Below are 15,060 nucleotides of genomic sequence, written 5' to 3'. Positions count from 1 at the left end.
AAACTTAGAGTTTGTTGAGAAGAAAACGATCGACCACATACATCGTCGTTTCGATCTAATCCAAAAACCCTCTTGGAATCAGATTTTCTTGGAAGTGACTACGCTCATAAAATCCCTAATTTCTTGGAAGCGACTACGCTCAGAAATTATATAGTTTTTCGTGGTAGCCTTCTTCGCTCCGAAACTAACCATATTTTCTTGTTGTTTTTCAGGATGAGTAACCTGAACAAGTCGAGCTTCGCTCCACTAGAGACAACAGGCGCATGATACCACAAGTGGGTCCGTGATGTGCGCCAGCATCTTAAGGCTGATGGGATCCTGAGTACGATCCAAGAGCCAAGTCAGGACGTGCGTACTCCTCAACAAGCTGCTGCTTTTGAAGCAAATAGAGCTACGAGAGAGGCGAATGAAGCTAAAGCCATCATTCTCATGACAAGGCACATGAATGACGCGCTCCAAAATGAGTACCTCAATGAGGAAGACCCAAGAAGACTATGGGTGGAACTCGAGCAGCGTTTTGGCAACGTCCGTGATTCCCTGCTTCCAGACTTAGAAGTGAGATGGCATAGCCTCCGCTTCTGTGATTTCAAGTCTGTACTTGACTACAGTTCAGAAGCACTTCGTATCAAGTTTATGATGGAATTCTGTGGACAGAACATCACCGATACGATGTTGATCGAGAAAACTCTCTCCACCTTCCCCGTCTCTGCATTGATGATAGCCAAAAACTATCGGATTGATGTCAATGCTAGACGCATCACAAGATTTCATGAGCTAATTGGTGCCTTGAACGTAGCTGAAAAGCACGACAACATACTTGTGAAGAACTATAACTCTAGACCCGTGGGAACCAAGTCAAATCCGGAGTCTAATTATAGTCGCGCATCCAAGGGAGGACGCAAGGAGCGAAACCCTAAGAGTAGGGATAATTCTGGACGTTCTGGTCCATATTCTCGCCCTAAAGAGGAAGGAAATCGCCAAGATAGGCGTGCACGGAACCGTGGAGGTAAACGTGTGAAGAAAGAGATAGGCCTAGCCTCCGGTTATGGTGTTAACGCCACCAAAGGCAATAACCGTCTACAAAACGCTCCCAGAGCGCCTCGATCAAGGGAACCTGACCATAATGATGCTTGTCTCAGATGTGGATCAAGTGGACATTGGGCAAAGAAGTGTACTGCATCCCAGAACGTTGCAAACGCATACAAGATGTATCGTGAAGCAAGGGAGGCAAATTACATGGAACAAGAAGATCAAGATGGAGATCTCGATCTAAGGGTGGAAGACTACAAGGATCAAGACCCAGAAACTGGCGATTTTGATTAAGTTTTTTTATTTCCAAGAGATGTAGGCAATTGCCATAATATTTTTGTAGTAGATGCCAATGCTATTAGTCTTTCTTCAAGTAGGCGTACTCAATGTAAGTGTGATGTCTAGGAAAGTTTTGAGATAAGTGGTACTTAAGCGAGCTTTGCTCCACCGACATCTCTCTACTCACCTGGTCACATTTACATTGGAATTAGCGAAAGAAGTTAGACGACTACCATTATTTTGCATTAACTAGTTTATTGGATTAGATTTTGTTTGGTTAAAGAAACGATGATGTAATTCCGTTTGGCTTATTAATAAAAGTTGAGTTCTTTTCTTTATGACTCCTTTTTAATTACGAGCTTTTCTTTTAGGAATGGATGAACTTCAATGTCTTGCGGATAGTGCGACTACGCACACCATTCTACGACATAGGCAATTATTCTTGGAGATGTTGCCTACATATTCATCTGTGACTACGATGGCTGGGCCATCAGGTTTAGTTCAAGGACATGGAATGACCCAATTCCTTTTGCCTAATGGCACCTTGATTAAAGTCACTGAAGCTCTTTACGCTCCTAAGGCAAATCGAACCTTATTGAGCTTTAAAGATATTAGAGCCAACTGATTCCATGTGGAAACGCATAGTGTGAACGGAATAGAATTCCTTTGCATTACCTCTAATGATTGCGGAAGAAAGCGCATCTTAGAGAAGCTTATGTGTCAATCTAGTGGACTTTATGTCACTACAATTCGACCTATTAAGTCCAATAATATCATAAGAGAAGATCTCTTTGATTCAGACACATATTGGCTTTGGCATGACCGACTAGGACATCCTGGTCGTGATATGATGCTCCGTATACTAAAGACTTCACACGGACATCCATTCTTCAGAGTGAGAAGAAGCAAGAATCGAAAATTGATTCCAGGACTTAGCAAGACCGCAACAATTGCAGCATCTGGAGTTGCAGCCGTCTTGGGGCGCCATAAGGCCGCCCACGTCCCATGTGATGACGCCATTAATGGCGCCAACCATGAGCATGACGCCTTGGTTGTTCCTCCTAGTGGCCATGACGCCACACACACCAATTTCCATGGCTCTAACGCCATAAGGGAGATGTAGTCACACACTTTGCTTCTAATAGCGCTACGGACGCTCAGGCCCAACCAAAATCCTCATTGGTTGCTTCTAAGGCCCCTCACTCTTTCTGCAAAGCCTGTTCCTTCGGGGAAATTAGGACCGAGACCGTCCTACGTAAAGGAACCCAAAATACTCATTCCGTTCTTACAGAGAATCCAAGGGGATATCTGTGGACCAATTCAACCATCATGCGGACCTGTTAAATACTTTATAGTATTGGTTGATGCGTCGACACACTGGTCATAAGTCACGCTGTTGTCCACTCGTAAAGCTGCTTATGCTAAACTCCTTGCCCAGATTATTCGTCTACGGGCTCATGATGTCGCTTTTGGGAGCGCACAATTTAACCCTGAAATATCGTTAGTAGTATAAGTAAGTAGGGATCGTTCTATTCCGGGGATTGAGGGTACACTTGTAATTGTATAACAAATAAAGAAAAGTATTATTTACAGAAATGAAATAAAAAATATAAATATATACAATTGTATAAACAAATAAAGAATTAAAATAATAAAGTATTATTTACAAAAATAAAATAAAGAATAAATATATACAAGTAAACACAAACAAGAGGGGGATTAGGATTCTTAAAATTAAAATTAAAATAAATAAAATAAAGAAAACGTAAAAACATATATACAAGGGTGGAACGCAAGGAACAAAGATCAAAATCAATTCCATGTAATCAAATTCGATTCAAACCCTATAATTGTTCTTCCAAGTCATGAGAGAGGAGTTGATCATGTGAAACATTCGAAAGCAAATGATTTCCCATATTTTACTTTTCAATGCTAATTAACCTAAGCGAAAGCACCTAGATTAATCCTATCAAACATGCAATCAAGCCCTAGAAAGCTAGTCAATCATGACATGTTCAACGCATTAGACATAGAGAAAGGCTATCAACTCAAGTGTACAACTTAGTTATGGAAAAGTCCACCTAATTGCAATCCTCTTCAATTAAATTCGATTCTTGTCCAGAACCTTTACTACTTTTGATTCAAGTTACACAAAATGAAAAGTCGATTTCATGTTCTTAAACCTAGCACCAATTACATGCAAATCCTATAAGTGTCGACCCAAATAAGATAAACATATAAAAGTTTTCTGTAAAGCAAATTTAATCGAACAAACTCACATAAGCAACTTAGAATCACAATTATAGAATTCGAAAACTTTATTTAAACATAGAAATTGGGCTTAAACTTTGCCCTAAACGTTAGGTTAACTAGAAACAAGTTCATACGAAATCAAACAAGGAAACCAAAAAGGTTACAAGGAAAAGGAACGAATTACACCGTGAGTGGAGATGGAGATGGAGAGCTAGATGGTTGGATCTTGAATCTTGGAAGCAAGCCTTCAAGGTGGATGATGGAGGATATGATCTTCACGGCTCCTTCTTCTTCTTCCTCTCCTTGCTTGAAAATGCAGAACTTTGCAACTAGAGAATGGAGAAGGAAAATGGAAAGGAAATGGAGAGACAAAGAAGATGGAATGGATGAAGGAATGTGTGTTATGGATTCAGGAATTGGTGATTAAGGAAAATGGAGAGGAAATGGTGAGACAAGGAGATGAAATGGATGAAGGAATGTTGTGTGGGAAAATGGAAAGGAAATGGAGAGACAAAGAAGATGGAATGGATGAAGGAATTGGTGATTAAGGAAAATGGAGAGGAAATGGTGAGACAAGGAGATGAAATGGATGAAGGAATGTTGTGTGGGAAAATGGAAAGGAAATGGAGAGACAAAGAAGATGGAATGGATGAAGGAATTGGTATTTTGAGAGTGAGAGGAGAAGTGTATTTATAGCCCAAAAAATGATGAATGGAGGGTGGAGATGAACATAAATGAAGGGCTAGATATGTTAGACAAATTTGTAAAAAATATCTTCCCACTTGTTTATCACTTGTTCAACTTGAATTGATTTTCCTCCTCAAGATTTTCCACTTGGTTGCAACTTTGATTTTCCTCCTCAAGATTTTCCACTTGGTTGCAACTTTGATTTTCCTCCTCAAGATTTTCCACTTGCTTGGAGGTCCTAAAAATAGAAACTAATAAGAAAAATAGAAACTTTCCTAAAATGAAAAATGGCAACTTACTAAAAATGATAAATAGAAACTACAAAAATATAAACTTTCTACAAATAGGAACTTTCCCAATCAAAGAATGGAAACTTTCCTAAACAGGATTTTAATAAGGAAATAACGTAAGAAATGTAGGGAAATGCAGTTAAAACGTCGCATTAAAATGCTCCTATCAAATTCCCCCACACTTAGCTTTTGCTAGTCCCTTAGCAAAATCACACTAAGACTCAACGAAAATTAAAGACTCTACAAAAACAATGACTCTATTGCCCTTCAACTTTTTGTCTCAGAAATCTCCTACTTTCACAACATCAAGATTAGCACTCAACCAAGAATCAATATGTAGATATTCAAGAGTTAATTAAAACATATAATCCACACATATACAAGTAGGACTTGGTTGTGACAATGGTGATGGTTTCTGTTAAGCATGCTTCGAACAAGTATGATTCATATCCTCACAAGGTATATCCACTCTTTCTTCTCTCAGAATTCAAGACAATGCTTAAAAGCTTATAATCACTCAATTATATGTGAGAGAAAATATTTTGAGGCAATTAAATAGCTCACATATATAAGAAACGAAAAGCACTTTGTGAATATAATTTTTTTTTGAAAAGATCTCATGAAGGATATCAACTACTTGCACGGATGGACCCAAGCCATAGGTTCAACTCTTGTAACTCATCTCCACATCAAGGGCTGTCCCATCTTAAGGATCAAGAAAGTCTTCTTAAAGGTTGTAATGGGGCCAAGGCTCACGGTTTTAAGAAATGAAGGGTAAAGATTTATCAAAGTGTCCTAAAAACCTAGCAGAGCACATGTAGATGTAGAGACCTCAAGAAATCCACCAAGGCATTGCAAAAACGTCACTTTCCCTAGAGGTAACATAAAAGGGCCTAATGTCTTCATGTTGGGCCAAATCTTCATTGTAAACTTCCCTAGAACTATAGTGGAATGGACAAAGGCCAAATTTTTCTGTAGTGGGCCTTCAGTTCAAAGTAAACTCCAAAATCACTAAGTATGGGGGACTAAAATCCATAAACATTTTTCTTTCTTTTCTTTTCTAGCCGTACACAATTTTTTCTTTTCATTTTTCACGGCTTTCACATATTTTTTTTCTTTATGGACAAGTCTACCCCCACACTTGAACTTTCACCTCTTCTCAATTTTTCATCTTTAACACCAAACCCACGTAGTATGTCTCAAAAGATAGCTCCGCTAAGTTTTTAGAACAAAGGGTAGGAGTGTAGCTATACTAAGGTTCAGGGTTAAGGATTTAAGGGTGATGAAAGAAAAGGCTTAATGTAAGCTCAAAGGGGTTTATCTAAGGGAGTCCCACGACGGGCACAAATAGGGACACATGCTTATTTAGCAATGGTGGTAATTCCTAGGTTGCCTCTATCCCTTCCAGAATCAGGGCCATATATATTGACAAACGTCTCAACAAGCACAAGAGCGAATTCTAGCATTTTCTAGTCCATCAAACTTAATCTATGGCAAGCAATCAATCAAATGAAAGAATAATGAGATCATCAAAACATCGCCAAGAAATTAAGAATATATTTTTCAATTATCACTCCAAGAAAAAGGGACATGGCTCAAATATCTCACAGGGGCTTTTATGAATCAAAACTCATCCTAACATGCTCATATTCTGTACCAAGGTTACGAAATCCATATCCACTACACATGCATGCATTTTTCATATATCTCAATTAACCAAAAAATACCATTTTAAAAATCATCTCAATTTTGTGATCCTCTTTTAATCATGATTTCAGATATATAGAATCATCATAGACAGTTGAAATGGCATTCTAAGACTCAAAAACAAAAACAAAAGTAACAAAAAATTTTTAAATTTTTGACATTTTTCAATTTTTTTTTGTATTTTTTCAATATATATGACTCAAAATAAAAGACTCAAATATAAATCCCTTCCCCCACACTTAAATATTGCATTGTCCTCAATGTAATCAATTATTAGCATGCAATGAGACACTTAAGCATATATGGATGAAATTTACGAAAATGACTACTAAAACAAAGGAAAATTGGAGAAGTAAAAGGGAAAGAGAAAGCAAATCTGCGTTGACGACTCCTCCACAGCTACGTTGGAATTGGGTTGCCTCCCAAGCAGCGCTTGTATTTTATGTCTTGCAGCCAGACAGTACCTACATTAAATAAAGTTAGTAACTATAATTAACAAAGAAATACAAAATAAAAACAAGTATAACTATTAATTACAAACTACAAGTAAAATTAACAAGTATATTGTACATAAGACACAAGTTAAGTACTCAAGTGAGTATAAAACGTGAAAAGTATTTTTACAAGTTTAAAGTATGAAACAAAAAAAAAATAATTTACACGTATAGAGTATTCACAAGTATTTCTTTTATTATAAACATTATTGATATCGAATTAAATTCCAAGCGGTAAATCAAGTGAACGTGCGGCCCAAGTATAGTCGCCTAGACACAAACTCCCTTTCAAATCGTTTGGGCAACCTTACTGAAATGGCCAGGTGGGGGAGGGCGAACACGAGAGGAAAAATCCATTTTGGCATGAGCTACTCCCACATAGTGGTTTAGGCCCATTTGCAAGCACTTCTGGATTCAAAAACCCGTCATGAACGTTGTCCCCTTCCTAGACACCATTCCACATAGGCTTTCTTACTAAGATGAGAAAGTTCATAAGTGTGAAGACAGTTCAACAAGTGTTAATAAAGGCTGCCCTCAACCTTAAGGGACCTGAGCTAGGTACCAGTAAGGGGTTTAGGCCAATATTAACAAAAGAGACTTCACCTATTCCTCTCAATTTACAACCTACAATTAAAATTCGTGTTCAATAATATAAATAATATTTAAACTAAGTTTTAAACAATTTATATACAACAAATATATACAATAAATGACACAATTTAGCAAGTGATTTTTCAATCCCCGGCAACGGCGCCAAAAATTGATGTCGCTTTTGGGAGCGCACAATTTAACCCTGAAATATCGTTAGTAGTATAAGTAAGTAGGGATCGTTCTATTCCGGGGATTGAGGGTACACTTGTAATTGTATAACAAATAAAGAAAAGTATTATTTACAGAAATGAAATAAAGAATATAAATATATACAATTGTATAAACAAATAAAGAATTAAAATAATAAAGTATTATTTACAAAAATAAAATAAAGAATAAATATATACAATTAAACACAAATAAGGGGGGGATTAGGATTCTTAAAATTAAAATTAAAATAAATAAAATAAAGAAAACGTAAAAACATATAAACAAGGGTGGAACGCAAGGAACAAAGATCAAAATCAATTCCATGTAATCAAATTCGATTCAAACCCTATAATTGTTCTTCCAAGTCATGAGAGAGGAGTTGATCATGTGAAACATTCGAAAGCAAATGATTTCCTATATTTTACTTTTCAATGCTAATTAACCTAAGCGAAAGCACCTAGATTAATCCTATCAAACATGCAATCAAGCCCTAGAAAGCTAGTCAATCATGACATGTTCAACGCATTAGACATAGAGAAAGGCTATCAACTCAAGTGTACAACTTAGTTATGGAAAAGTCCACATAATTGCAATCCTCTTCAATTAAATTCGATTCTTGTCCAGAACCTTTACTACTTTTGATTCAAGTTACACAAAATGAAAAGTCGATTTCATGTTCTTAAACCTAGCACCAATTACATGCAAATCCTATAAGTGTCGACCCAAATAAGATAAACATATAAAAGTTTTCTGTAAAGCAAATTTAATCGAACAAACTCACATAAGCAACTTAGAATCACAATTATAGAATTCGAAAACTTTATTTAAACATAGAAATTGGGCTTAAACTTTGCCCTAAACGTTAGGTTAACTAGAAACAAGTTCATACGAAATCAAACAAGGAAACCAAAAAGGTTACAAGGAAAAGGAACGAATTACACCGTGAGTGGAGATGGAGATGGAGAGCTAGATGGTTGGATCTTGAATCTTGGAAGCAAGCCTTCAAGGTGGATGATGGAGGATATGATCTTCACGGCTCCTTCTTCTTCTTCCTCTCCTTGCTTGAAAATGCAGAACTTTGCAACTAGAGAATGGAGAAGGAAAATGGAAAGGAAATGGAGAGACAAAGAAGATGGAATGGATGAAGGAATGTGTGTTATGGATTCAGGAATTGGTGATTAAGGAAAATGGAGAGGAAATGGTGAGACAAGGAGATGAAATGGATGAAGGAATGTTGTGTGGGAAAATGGAAAGGAAATGGAGAGACAAAGAAGATGGAATGGATGAAGGAATTGGTGATTAAGGAAAATGGAGAGGAAATGGTGAGACAAGGAGATGAAATGGATGAAGGAATGTTGTGTGGGAAAATGGAAAGGAAATGGAGAGACAAAGAAGATGGAATGGATGAAGGAATTGGTATTTTGAGAGTGAGAGGAGAAGTGTATTTATAGCCCAAAAAATGATGAATGGAGGGTGGAGATGAACATAAATGAAGGGCTAGATATGTTAGACAAATTTGTAAAAAATATCTTCCCACTTGTTTATCACTTGTTCAACTTGAATTGATTTTCCTCCTCAAGATTTTCCACTTGGTTGCAACTTTGATTTTCCTCCTCAAGATTTTCCACTTGCTTGCAACTTTGATTTTCCTCCTCAAGATTTTCCACTTGGTTGCAACTTTGATTTTCCTCCTCAAGATTTTCCACTTGCTTGGAGGTCCTAAAAATAGAAACTAATAAGAAAAATAGAAACTTTCCTAAAATGAAAAATGGCAACTTACTAAAAATGATAAATAGAAACTACAAAAATATAAACTTTCTACAAATAGGAACTTTCCCAATCAAAGAATGGAAACTTTCCTAAACAGGATTTTAATAAGGAAATAATGTAAGAAATGTAGGGAAATGCAGTTAAAACGTCGCATTAAAATGCTCCTATCAGCTCACTACCCTGACCATCCTATTAAGTCAATTCGACTTGATAATGCTGGGGAGTTTACATCAAAAACATTCGATGACTATTGCATGTCACTGGGGATTGATGTAGAGCATCCAGTTCCCCATGTTCATACCCAAAATGGTCTCGCAGAAGCCGCTATCAAACGACTACAGATGATAGCACGGACATTGGTTATGCGCACCAATCTCCTTGTTTCTGCTTGGGGATATGCAATATTGCATGCAGCGACGCTAATTCGTCTACGACCCACTGCCACCCAATCTTACTCTACGTTACAGCTAGTGACTGGGTATTAGCCTGATATCTCGCACTTACGCATTTTTGGGTGTGCCATTTATGTGCCTATTACGCCGCCACCGCGTACTAAGATGGGTCCACAACGACGAATGGGCATTTATGTTGGATATGAATCTCCAACGATCGTCCGCTACCTTGAACCCCTGACAGGCGATCTCTTTACCACTAGATTTGCGGATTGTCACTTTGATGAGACAGTCTTCCCATCGTTAGGGGGAGATGAGAACACATATGTTCGACAGGAAGGACAGGAATTGTCGTGGTCTGTCCCCACTATGTCTCATCTCGATCCTTGTACCGCACAGTCCGAACTTGAAGTGTGAAGAATAATCGAGCTCCAGAACGTAGCAGACACTCTGCCTGATGCATTTTCTGATGGTGCCAAAGTGACAAGGTCACACATACCTGCTGCAAACGTGCCTGCAAGGATCGATGTCCCAAATACTGGACATCACGCCTCCCCTGTGACACCAGGAGATGGCGTCATTGCCCAACATGGCAATGATGTGGCATCTATGGCCGCAGGTCCCGCAAGAAAGAGCGGTAGACCAATTGGTTCGAAGGATACTCGCCCTAGAAAGAGAGCGAATGAGGCACAAACAAATCCTTTGATCATCGATACTCAAAATCCGTCCCATGAGAATGTTCCAAATTATGGTTATGTCTATGAGACATCATTAGGGGACGCCTCACTGTCAGAACCTATCCCTGAGAACGTAGAGATATCTGTTAATTACACTAGTGTACATGGGACATGGGAAAGAAACTCCATCATCATTGATGATGTATTCGCGTATTCAGTGGCGCGTGAGATTATTGAGACCGATGACATCGAACCACGCTCCGTTGATGAATGCCAACGTAGAGCCGATTGGCCAAAGTGGAAAGATGCGATCCAGGCAGAACTTGATTCTCTAGCGAAAAGAAAGGTATTTGGACCAGTTGTGCCAATATCGCCCAACACCAAACCAGTTGGTCACAAATGGGTATTCGTTAGAAAGCGTAATGAGAAAAACGAGATTGTAAGGTACAAAGCTCGCCTTGTGGAGCAAGGTTTCTCACAACGCCCTGGAATCGACTACGAGGAGACCTATTCTCCCGTAATGGACGTCATAACGTTCCGCTACCTTGTCAGTTTGGTAGTTTCCTAAAAACTGAACATGCAGCTTATGGATGTGGTTACTACTTATCTATATAGGGATCTAGATACAGAGATATACATGAAGATTCCAGACGGAATTCAGTTACCTAAATCAAGTGGCTCTAAACCATGGAGCGCGTTTGCGATTAGATTGAAACGCTCACTATATGGATTGAAACAATCAGGACGGATGTGGTATAACCGTCTAAGTGACTACTTGATTGGAAAGGGATATGTCAACAATGAACTATGCCCATGTGTGTTCATAAAAAGGACAAGTTCTGGATTTGCAATAGTAGCGGTTTATGTCGATGACATGAACATAATTGGCACCCTTAAAGAGTTAAGGGAAACCGATGAACCCTTGAAATCTGAGTTTGAGATGAAAGATCTTGGGAAAACACGGTTTTGCCTCGGTTTAGAACTTGAGCACCGTAGAGATGGTATCCTGATTCATCAATCAGCTTATACCCAAAAGATGCTTAGGCGTTTCAACACTGATAAGATTAAGCCTTCAAGCACCCCAATGGTCGTCCGTAGTCTTGATCCAAAGAAGGATCAATTTCGTCCAAAAGATGACGATGAAGAAGTGCTAGAGGCAGAAGTGCCCTACCTAAGTGCAATAGGCGCATTATTGTACTTGGCACAATGCACAAGACCAGATATCTCATTCGCTGTGAACTTGCTAGCTAGATATAGCTCTGCGCCTACACGACGTCATTGGACTGGTGTTAAAGATATCTTTCAATACCTAAGTGGTACGATCGATATGGGCTTGTTCTATCCCTACAGAGAGAAGATGGATTCGGACCCATCAAGTGCCAGGGACGCCACACATGGTAGACCGCGTTCCCTCTCCCCGTCCCAAAACGATATAAGTGTTTTGGAAGGTTTTGCTGATGCTGGGTACCTCTCCGACCCACACAAAGGTCGCTCCCAAACTGGTTATGTTTTCACTATGGGAAAGACCGCGATATCTTGGAGGTCTACAAAACAGACCTTAGTCGCTACTTCTTCGAATCATGCAGAGATTATTGCTCTTCACGAAGCAGTTCGTGAATGTATATGGCTTCGATCCATAGTTACGCATATTCGAAGCAATTGTGATTTGAAATCTACCACAGATTAGCCAACAAGCATTTATGAGGATAATGCTGCTTGCATTGAACAAATGAAGCAAGGCTACATCAAAGGCGACAACACCAAGCACATACCGCCTAAATTCTTCTACAATCAGCAACAACAGAAGCTCCTCAAGATCAAAGTGAACCAGGTCCGATCTGAGGACAATGTGGCAGACTTGTTTACTAAGTCATTGCCCAAATCCATGTTCGAGAAACATATGGCAAGAATAAGCCTGCGGAAATTATCTGAACTCCCATGATCGTAGTCATCAGGGGGAGACGCAGACATCAGGGAGAGATGTGTACATGTTCACCTCGAAACGTGAAGGGTGTGTTGTGCTCTTTTTCCCCTTCGACCGAGGTTATTTTTGTCCCACTGGGTTTTTGTTACCCGGCAAGGTTTTTAACGAGGTAACGAGAGAAGCACCGCGTTTGGACAACACAAGGGGGAGTGTTTAAGGATATCTCTATTTTGTGTTTAATCCAAACTCTAGGTTACTTGACCTAGTGGTAATAGGGTTCAATTAGAAGAATCTAGAGATTCTCTTTCCTTGTATGATACTAACTCTATGCATTGTAATCCTCTATATAAAGAGGCCCCTATTATCAATGAGAATACACAGAAAATTCCTCTCAATTTCAGTTTCTCTACAACAGTCTAATAATTATAAAGCAAAATATTTCAAATTGTCTAATCCTATAATCAAATACTCCCAACGTCTAAAATTTCAAGAAAAAGTATAGCATAATCGGGTTATACGGGCTCACTTCGTGTTGCCGAGTTGACCCATTTATTAAATAGGTCATGGCGGGTTGACCCACGGCTGACCCACTTTTTAATCGTGCGGGTTCAACTAGCTTTATTTCGTGCGGGTTTCAAGTTGTGTTATTGGGTCGTGTCGAAATTGACAGCCCTAACAATATATCGGTTTGGTTTGGTTTTTTCAGTTTATTAAGTGTACTGACAAAAAACCGCACCGCAAGCATTAATTCGATTCTGTTTCGATTAATTATTGTTAGTTGGTTCTGATTTGTCAGTTTTCAGTTTTAAATACTCTACCTTTAGATAACTGGATAGGTCGAGAACATATGCTAGTCTCGTGCCCGAAATAATGACTCAAATTAATGCACATTAACAATTTCGGATATTCTCCATCTCTGTATCATGTATTCTCATTTATGTATAGAAGAATAAGACTCGTTACCCACAATAATTCCTTTAAAATTTTAGTACTGTTCAAATAAATCCAGAATATGTGTTTGGCCCAAATTCTAGGTTACTTGACCTAGTTATAATAGAGTTTTGAATTAGAGATATTCTCGGAGATATTCATAGATATCTGATTAATTGTACGATTATCTTTCCTTGTACAACTCTGATTCTATGTCTTGTAATCCTCTATATAAAGAGGCCCCTATTATCAATGAAAGTACGACTCAATTCTCTTCCAATTGTGGTTTTCCTTAAACACGTTATCAACATGACGTTCTAACCCTAAAACCTAATAGCCAAAATCCTAAATCCGAATACAAAACCTTGATATATTTTCTGCCTCCGTCATACAATGTTGTGGACATCATTGAGAGTGTCGATGATCTGGTGCTCCTTGATTGGGAGTGAGTGCAGGTGGATCTGCTCCAGAGATGAGATCTTGCCATCCTTGACGAGACGGCCGAGCACTGGGACCCATTTCTCCTCCTCGTCACGGCTGCCGGCACCACTACGCCTGCCGCCGCCACCACGGTCTCCTCTGCGTCCGCGGCCGACTAATCCGCGGCCGAAGCCTCCACGCTCACCAGCGGTGCCCCCTCCTCCTCTTTCAGCCATTTTTGGTTTGGTTTTAGGGTTTTGAGGTGAAGAAACTATGAGAGAGGGATGCAAGTAGCAGAGAGGCTCTCTAGGGTGAGAAACCCTTGCAGCTTGATGCTGGGAATTTATAGTAGAAGGGTGGGAGAGAGATAAAACCCTAGAGCGTGACTGTGGATTGGGTTTTGCCTTTCTTTCTTTGTTGTTTTAGTCTGCTCGGCCCACTACAACGGTTACATTGGGCTTGTGGTTGAACCTTCAGATGGGATAGTGTAGGAATCAAGTGTTTATTTTTATTTTTTTATTTCCGGTATTTCCCATCTCTCTATCATGTGTTCCTCATTTTTTATAGAGAAATTATATCAACACAGCTCCAATCATTAAATACTCCATTTCAAAAAAAAAAAATACAGATACACATACTGGTTTTTTTTGTAATTTTTTTTATTTGATCGAAAGGAACTTCATTGATAACAAAGATTACAATGAGAATGGGTACAGTGATTTTAGAAAAAATCATGCCCACTAGACTTCAAGACTCGAAGTTGATGTCGCCTTTGGGAAGCGCGCAATTTAACCCTGAAATATCGTTAGTAGTATAAGCAAATAGGGATCGTTCTATCCGGGGATTGAGGGTACACTTGTAATTGTAAAACAAATAAAGAAAAGTATTATTTACAAAAATAAAATAAAGAATATAAATATATACAATTGTATAAACAAATAAAGAATTAAAATAATAAAGTATTATTTACAAAAATAAAATAAAGAATAGAAATATATACAAGTAACAAAATAAAAAGGGAGGGGGGTTTAAGAATTATAGAATTGAAAATTAAGATAAATAAAATAAAGAAAACGTAAAAACATATATACAAGGGTGGAACGCAAGGAACAAAGATCAAAATCAATTCCATGTAATCAAATTCGATTCAAACCCTATAATTGTTCTTCCAAGTCATGAGAGAGGAGTTGATCATGTGAAACATTCGAAAGCAAATGATTTCCCATATTTTACTTTTCAATGCTAATTAACCTAAGCGAAAGCACCTAGATTAATCCTATCAAACATGCAATCAAGCCCTAGAAAGCTAGTCAATCATGACATGTTCAACGCATTAGACATAGAGAAAGGCTATCAACTCAAGTGTACAACTTAGTTATGGAAAAGTCCACCTAATTGCAATCCTCT

The sequence above is a fragment of the Rosa chinensis genome, chromosome 2 (genome assembly GCF_002994745.2).
Source record: "Rosa chinensis cultivar Old Blush chromosome 2, RchiOBHm-V2, whole genome shotgun sequence".
Classification (NCBI taxonomy): Eukaryota; Viridiplantae; Streptophyta; class Magnoliopsida; order Rosales; family Rosaceae; genus Rosa; species Rosa chinensis.
The sequence above is the reverse complement of the archived record's forward strand: the minus strand, read 5'-3'. Positions refer to the sequence as shown.